The sequence below is a fragment of the Microtus ochrogaster genome, unplaced genomic scaffold, assembly GCF_000317375.1.
Source record: "Microtus ochrogaster isolate Prairie Vole_2 unplaced genomic scaffold, MicOch1.0 UNK26, whole genome shotgun sequence".
Taxonomy (NCBI): domain Eukaryota; kingdom Metazoa; phylum Chordata; class Mammalia; order Rodentia; family Cricetidae; genus Microtus; species Microtus ochrogaster.
The window spans coordinates 3,126,303-3,134,894 of record NW_004949124.1 but is presented as its reverse complement, the minus strand read 5'-3'; the positions used below and the strand labels follow the sequence as shown (position 1 = coordinate 3,134,894).

At 44.0% G+C, this 8,592-nt stretch overlaps 1 protein-coding gene and 1 pseudogene across 1 annotated transcript in view; both read right to left on the bottom strand.

Moving 5' to 3' along the window:
• Positions 1-8,592, bottom strand: part of Alk (ALK receptor tyrosine kinase) — a 739,399-nt gene that overhangs the window by 643,393 nt on the left and 87,414 nt on the right. The gene's annotated exons all lie outside the window — the stretch shown is intronic.
• Positions 375-1,183, bottom strand: LOC101986245 (annotated as a pseudogene).

The following is an 8,592-nucleotide window of genomic DNA, read 5'->3' as shown; positions in this document are numbered from 1 at the left end:
ATATCATCAAACTGAAGATATCTTTAGCAGGCTGGCATTTTGCCATGATGTTCCAATGAACTGCTGGGATACATCAAGTGCAAAGCACCCGAAAACTCCAAATTAGGACTTACAAAATGTCTACTCAACATTAGTTAAGTAGGGGCCTGAAGTACACTAAGTCATCTAAGTGCTGATTTAAGCAGCATCTACCTAGAAAAGTTGCCTTGTTCAACAAACTCTGAGGGAACTTTGGTAAGTAGTAATGAAAAGTTAAATGAGAGCAGTTATCAAATGTCTTCAAGTTTCATTCTACCAAAGCCAAACAATGACAACAATGTATCTTCCTTACTCATCTAGCAAATAATTTACCTTTAGAAAAATATAAGAATAAAAAGGTAAATGTAAAGCCCTGCAGAGATGAAATCCAACAGTTTTTCTCATTATTGAGGCATCAAATGCCTGACATTGTATTTAGATGTGTCTTGATACTGTGTCATAGGCTTGTCAGCAATTCCACAAGTTCCTACTCCAACTTTGCCCGTTACACTTTCTGGAGAAGCAAAAATACTCCTCTTTACTTGGCCTTTTTTGTTTTTAGAATAAGCCCTGTTGTTGAACTGCTGCCATTTCGCCTTCTGGTCCTCTCTTTCCTGCTCAAGTTCTTTTATTCTCTGTGCTTTTTTCAAAGCTTTTTTCTTTTTATATTCACTTTGCTGGGCAATCATTTCTTTTTTTGACATAGGTTTGTTGCCACTGTCCTCTTTTGCCTTCCTTCCTTCTTCTACGGGTTTGAGGTTCAACAATGGAGTCACTTCAGCATTGCCATAACCAGCAAAGGTGATTGCAGCGGTGCCATTTTCTTCATCTATCTCCTGGATCTCCGCTTCGTAACACTGTCCATCTTCACTCCAGATTGCCATACATTTGTCCCCTACTTTCCATGAATGAGTAGGCTGAGTAGAAGCAAAACTGTCTGAACTTGCAAGAGTTTCCGAAGGCTAAGTTGACAGAAGGTCTTTGGTCAATTCTATAACTTCTTGCAAGTCCTTCTTTAATTTCAACAGATCTTCATTTTCTCCGTTTCCAGACAGAGCAGCTTCTACTTGCTGGAGTTGGGCTTTGTAGCTAGCCAACTGTTTTGCTAGATCTTCGGACATCTTGGGCGGGGTTGGGGATGGGACAGCGGGCAGGGGCCGGGGAAGCGAGCCCAGCAGCGGCAGGGGCAGCTGCAGCAGGGAAAATAGCCACGACGACGAGAAGATTCGGTCGGAAAAGGAAAAACTCCGCCAGCGCCGAGGGGGGGAGGGGAGAAAAGCCGGGCTCAGGCCTTAACTGATTTTTTTTATGTTGACTAGTGCTACTCTCTTGTGATTTTTGATTAAACCTGACACCAGCTCCATAGCGACTCTCCATTCCGTGTATTTACACTGTTGCACATTGAGGCATTTGTGCTCAGGACCCACATTTACAGTATCCATTTCTGACCATTGACTTGGTCGTTGCCTGGCTTCTCATGAGGATGTGCTGTTGGGCTTTTATTATGCATTTATTTCAAATGCCATTTAATGAAGTCTGACCTGCCATCAGGATGGCCTAGCGGTCAAAGGCACTGTGTTTAGGAAGTCTGGTCTGTTTTTCCAGACTCTTCTATATGTTTGGAGTAAGTGTGATGTGAGACTTAAGACTAACCTGCAAATATGACAGCTCTTTCAAATGTGTGTGTATTCCTATGTGCATAGGTGCACATGGAGGGCAGAGGGCAAGGTCTGGGATAATCTTCCATTGCTCTCCACTTAACTTTTTGAGACAGGGGCTCCCACTAAGCCTAAAGTTTGCAAATTTGTGGGACTCGGTGGCAGCAAGCCACTGACTTTGCCTCCTCCGTGGGAAGATTACCAATCCACATCCCCATGCCTAGCTTTTTATGTGCATGCTAGGGATCTGAACTCAGGTCAGATGGAGCTGACTGTGCCATTTTCTCCTCCCAGCCTGCTGTTCCAGATGTTTAAACCCCATTTTATAAATGAGGAACCTGACAATGATGCAGAATGCAGCCAAGATGAGAGAGTTAGTAAACCAGAGTCTTGGGTTCACAATCCAGGTTTCCAGTGCATCCTCTGAGCAACAAAGAAAATGCATGCCTTTGGTGATGTGGGAGTCCCCTCTGTGTGCTGTCATTACCATTAATGTATAAAGAAACTGCCTTGGCCTATTGATAGGGCAGAATTTAGGTAGGCAGGAAGGACTGGACTCAATGCTGGGAGAAAGAAGGGCCAAGTCAGGGGGACACCATGGAGCCACCACCGCTGAAGACAGATGTGCAAAAAACTTTGCTGGTAGGCATGACCTCATGGTTATATACAGATTAATAGAAATGGGTTAAATTAAGATGTAAGAGTTAGCTAATAAGAAGCTAGAACTAATGGGCCAAGCAGTGATTTAAATAATACAGTTTCTGTGTGATTATTTCAGTTCTGGGCGGCTGGGAAAAACAAGTGGTTCCTTGCAATACCTTGGCTTTCCAGAAAAATTATAAACCTATTTCACAGTTCCAGCTGGAGGTAGTTTGAGGCCTTTGTCCCCAGAGACCCCATAGATGCCCTCACCAGAATGATTGACTATACTTCTCAGCCCAACCCAGCCCTCACTCTCAAAAGTTAGAGAGCCCACTTTAATCTTGAAAAGTCACTAGGACACGTAGTAGGAAGAGAAAATTGGGACAGGGATGTCAAAACACTTTGCAAACTGTACAGGGTCAAACAGAAGCTGTAGGCATTCTTAAAGTCATCCTAAGATATAAACCTGGACGGCTCCACTCCAGAAGCCAGGGTCATTAGGTCCTATACCCCGCCAGTTCACCTCTATAAGGGCAAAAGCCCTGGTTTCTGATTCAGTGTTGCTGGGAACCAATCTGAAAATGGTGCTTCCTGCCTGGAAGAGCCAAACACACATCAGCTCTGTTGCCTGCATGGGGCTTACTCTCTCAGAAAGGAAAAGAGAGGCAAGTAATTCGCCATGTTTTGTGAGCTTGACACAATGCCAGAGTATCTAATTTTGTCCATTTCTTTCACCAGACTGGACAAGTTATCTTCGGAAATGGGTTGACAGAGCTGGAGGCAGAACATTCGAGAGAAAGTGGTTGTGCAGAATGAGGGCCCTGCTAACATGTGGTAACTAGACAGGGTGGGCAGGCACAGTAAAGATTTTCCAAAGCTAGCGGGGAAGTCTGTTTAGGCATCAGCTACAATGCCAATATAATAGATGTCCTATCAGTTAAAAAGTCCCAAGGAAGGAATAAGACAGCCATGGGATATACTTCATCCAGAGATGTCAACAAAGCAAAGGTGTGTGTAAGCCTGAGGAGACGGGGCACAGGAGGAGCTGAGAAAGAGAACCGGCGTGACTCTCTCTGCTTCTCGCTGGCGACTCCTTCCACACTACTTTAGTGCCGCTCATTTTGAAGGCCTGTAGCAATATTCACAGCAAGACACACAAGGCCTTTCCCATCTTCCCTCAGCACAAACGTGACCATCGGCTGCAGCAAAGAGAGCCACCAGTTCCCTCCACACCGTGGCAAGCAGAATTCCATTTGCCTCGCTTTTCAAAAGAACACAAAGGCAGCGTATGTTATTCAATTACCATTCAGCCCCATTAGATGGGCTCCCCAAAGCCTGGCAATCTCACCAAATCAAGAGGCAGCCATCACTCAGGCTGGCTGGTGAGTGGGTAAATCAAGTGGTGACAAGGAAACCAGCAATTTTGACCCATGTCTATACAAAAGTATAGCAAACAGGTCTAAGTACCTTGCTGGCTGCCAGCAAACTCATAAATAGCAAGAGCCAAAGGTAAATTTTAAAGCTTTCTTTGGCTCTGAGTTGATTCAGTGGCCAATCATGTGGGGGGAAATGGAAACGTTTGGGGGTAAAATTCAGTCTGTAGAGCTTGTATGGACAGTTAGGATAGAACGGTACAGGGAGACATGATGCTGCGCGTAGACTCACGCAGCCACTAGTATTTGAATCCTCAGCATTGCCGTGCGTCCACTCTATGGTATCTTTACACGAGATGAGAAGCTGTGGGTCTCCCCATTACATAGAAAGTACAGCCTTTGTTTCTTCTCTGCTAGTGTAGACCATGCAAGTGCTTCTCTGAGGAGGGTTAACCCTTTCCATTCTGTGTGCAACACCCTCCCTCCTTAACCCTGGCTGATGAAGACAATAACTACACCCCTCATGTTTGTTTGTGTGTGTGTGTGTGTGTGTGTGTGTATGTAGTGTATGTGTGTGTGTGTGTAGTGTATGTAGTGTATGTGTGTGTGTGTAGTGTATATAGTGTATGTGTGTGTGTATGTAGTGTGTGTGTGTGTGTAGCGTATGTGTGTGGGTGTATGCATACTTGCCTGTGTGAGGGCACACAGGTGTAAGTGCCTGCACGTGTGTGGTTGTGTGGGGAAGCCAAAGATTTATGCTGGTGTCTTCTTTGATCCATCTGCACCCTATACACCCAGGGTTTTTCTCTTGAGCTAGGAGCTGCTGATTTAGCAAGTCCAGTTGGCTAGCTTGCTCAATCTATGGATTTCACTATCTGTGGGTTCCCCGTCTCTTCCTCCCAAGCCTGAGGTTATGTGGATGCTGCCACCCTTACATAGGTGCTGGGGATCTGACCTCCAGTCCTTGTTTGTGCAGCTGGTGTTTTACATACTGAGCCCTTTCCCCAGCACCACCCCCTGCACTGATCTTGCTGTGTGCTATTGCAGCATCGAGTTCACACCAAGGACAACTCATCTCCAAGGGTTCGCTTGCTGTGTAAGGAATGCAAGCTGCAGCCTGAGTTCCTCAAGATCCAGTCTCCTTAAGATTCTGCGTTCATTCAACTTCTTCCCTTTCTTCTTCGGCTTCTTCACTCTCTTGCCTATTTCCCCTGGGAACATTTCTGTAACAAATTCACACGTCCGTTGATTCTCATCTCAGGCTCAGCTTCTGAGGAGCCAACTGAAGATAGAAAACGCTCATCATAATTACCTGCATCACATTTGGGATAGACTAAGTCAAAGCTGTGAATATACACAACTGCCTTCCAAATCTCAGTAGGACTGAAAGCCAGTGGTGATTTGTTGCTATTCCTTATTACCTGTCCATTGCTTGAAAAGAGGTCTCTGCATCAAAATTCCAAATAATCCAATTAAAAAATGGGGTACAGAACTAAATAGAGAATTCTCAACAGAAGAATCCCAGATGATCAAAAGACATGTAAGGAAATGTTCAACATGCTTAGCCATCAGGGAAATGCAAATTAAAATGACTCTGAGATACCATCGTACACCAGTCAGAATAGCTAAGATCAAAAGCACCAATGATAGCTTATGCTAGAGAGGATGTGGGGTAAGGGGGACACTCCTCCATTGCTTGTGGGAATGCAAACTTGTACAACCACTCTGGAAATCAGTATGGCGGTTTCTCAAAAAATTGGGAATCAACCTACCTCATGACTCAGCAATACCATTCTTGGGCATATACCCAAAGGATGCTCAATCATACTACAAGGACATTTGTTCAACTATGTTCATAACAGCATTATTTGTAATAAACAGAATGCTGAAACTATCTGGATGCCCCTCAACCTAAGAATGAATAAAGAAAATTTACACAATGGAGGACTACTCAGCAGAAAAAAAAAATGACATCTTGAAAGTTGCATGCAAATGGATGGAACTAGAAAAAAATCATTCTGAGTGAGGTAACCCAGACCCAGAAAGGTGAACATGGTATGTACTCACCCATAAGTGGATACTAGCTATAAAGCAAAGGATAGCAAACCGATAGTCCATGACCCCATGGAAGCTAAGTGACAAGGTGAACCCAAAGAAAAACATATATAGATCCACCTGGAAATGGGAAATAGTCAAGATTGCCTGAGAAAATTGGGAGCATGGGGGTGGAGGTAGAAGGGAGGGCAGAAGGGAAAGAGGAAGGGAGGAGAGGAGGGAGGAGAACTTGAAGGAATGGGATAGTCGAGATGGAGGAAAGACAGAGATGAGAGCAAGGAAAGAGACATTTTGATTGAGGGAACCATTAAGGAGCTAGCAAGAAACCTGACACTAGAGAAAATCCCAGGAATCCACAAGGATGACCCCAGTTAAAACCCTAAGCAGTAGAGGAGAGGGTCCCTGAACTGGCCTTGCCCTGGGTCAGATTGATGAATATCTTACATGTCACCATGGAGCCTTCATCCAGCAACTGATGGAAACAGAGGTAGAGACCCACAGTGGAACACTGGACTAAGCTCCCAAAGTCCAGTTGAAGAGTGGGAGGAGTGAGAATATGAGCAAAGAGGTCAAGACCATGATGGGGATACCCACTGAAACAGTATACATGGGCTAATGGAAGCTCACCAACTCCAGTCAGATAGGGAAAGAACTGGCATAGGACCAAACTAGACCCTCTGAATGTGGCTGACAGTTTGAATGGCTGGGGCAGACTGCAGGGCCACTGGCAGTAGCACCAGGATTTATCACCACTGCTTGTACTAGCTTTTTGGGAACCCACTCTCTTTGGATGGATACTTTGCTCAACCCAGATATAGTAGGAAGATCTGGTTCTTCCTCAAAGTAATGTGCCTTACCTTCTGTGAGGAGTGGATGGGAGGAGGGAGGAGATGGAAGAGATGAGAGGAGGGGAGGGAGTGGGAACTGGGATTGGTAAAATAAAAAAAAAAGATAGTTTGTTTTCTTTAAAAAAAAAGGAGTTAAGGAAAAAAGAAAGAAAGAAAAGAAAAGAGGTCTCTGCTCATCTAAGACACCTAGAGTCTCAGGTTGAGAGTCACCATCTTCAACACTGATGGTTGCCAAGGTGAAAAAAAGCCTCTGAAAAGTTTTTGCCAGTAATGGGTATGTATCCAGAATTGGCACACAGCTCTCCTGTTCATAACTCAACAGTTAGAAATGGCTTCCATCTGCTGTCGACTAGTAAGGGGCCCATCCAGCCATGGAAGGCACTGTGATCCTGTCTTAATCCCTAGAATCCACTAGTGACATCTGAGACGAACCAAAACCTAAATCCCTGGGATCCTTCTCTTGTCTCTGGTTTCCTTGACCATCAAGTTATCTGTTTTCTGATATTTATGTTTATTATATGAATGTTTTGCCTATAAGAACAGCACATGTGTCCAGTAAAGGAAGTCAAAAGAGGGCATTAGGTCCCCTAGAACTGGAGTTACAGACCATTGTTAGCTGCCATGTGGATTCTGGTTACCAAGCCCAGATCCTCTGCAAGATCAACCAATGCTCTTAACCACTGAGCAAGCTCTCCAGTCCATCAACCTATTGCTCTAACCTGATCACAGGTGCTTTCTGTTAGAGACTCTGCTGTTGTCTGGGGAGCCAGGACCTGATGATCATAGCTGTTACGCCAGTTTTACCATGGGTTTGTAATAGAGAGAGTCTGGGAAACCTGTAGTCAATGCTTTGGTTTCTCTATTCACCGAAGGAATCTACAGCTTACTTTATTTGGTCAAGATGCAAAAACAGCTGCAACATGTGGCGATCTCTGCCTTAATATGAACATTTGTAGTGGGGAAAATATACACGAAAGGTAAGAGTTTCTATGTCTGTTATTGCTGTGGAACAATCCTTTTACACGCTGTGAAGATGTGTTCCTCTCATTGTTAATAAAGAGCTGACTGGACAATAGCTAGGCAGGAGGAGATGAGGCAGGAGAGCCAAACTAAGAGGCAGAGTCATGGGGAATCACCTGTCAAATGCAGAGGAAGCAGGAGATGAACATGCTGAATTGAAAAAGTTACTGCTACATGGTAGAGTATATGTAAGAAAGATGGGTTAATCAAAGATGTAAGAGCCAGTTAATAATAAACCTAAGCGATCAGCCAAGCATTTATGATTAATATTAAGTCTCAGTTTGGTTATTTGGGAATTGGCTGGTGGGATAGAAAACTTCACCTACATGTTATAGCTTGTATCTCATGATACAGCTGACTCCGTGGGACTGGGAAACAGTGTTGCCCCACCACAGTGGAGAGTCCTCAATAGATGTAGTACAAATCCCAGGAAGTCCATAGCAGGAGAAAGCCTAAATTACCCTTTCTTAGGCCATATCTAACGAAGTTCAAAGATAAGTCTCAAAGGGTCAGACTGATTCACAAATATAGGAACTGCTTCTCAGAACAAAATCCATCTATCATCTACCAAGAAAGATAACAAAACAGACACGCAATAATGCAGCATCAGTGGTGTCCAGCACATAATTTTAAGATTGTCAGATAGGCAAAAAAGTAAGAAAATGTGGTCCATCACCAGAGGACATCAGCTAACAGAACCAAGCCAGAAATGATGAAAAAGAAAGAGCCAATAGCCAACGACTTTAGGTAGTATTACAATATATCCAAATATTGAAGAAAATACGAACTTAATGAGAAAGAAAAGAGGAATCGTGATAGATAAAGACTGAGCATAGAAAAAGGAAGAAGAAAACTGCAATTCCAGAGGAGAAGAACCCAGTACCTAGAATAAAAGCGTCCTCAATGGATTTAACAACGGGCAGTCATGTAGAGGAAATTGTTCTGTGAGCACAAAAACGGTGATGGGAAGGACCTAGA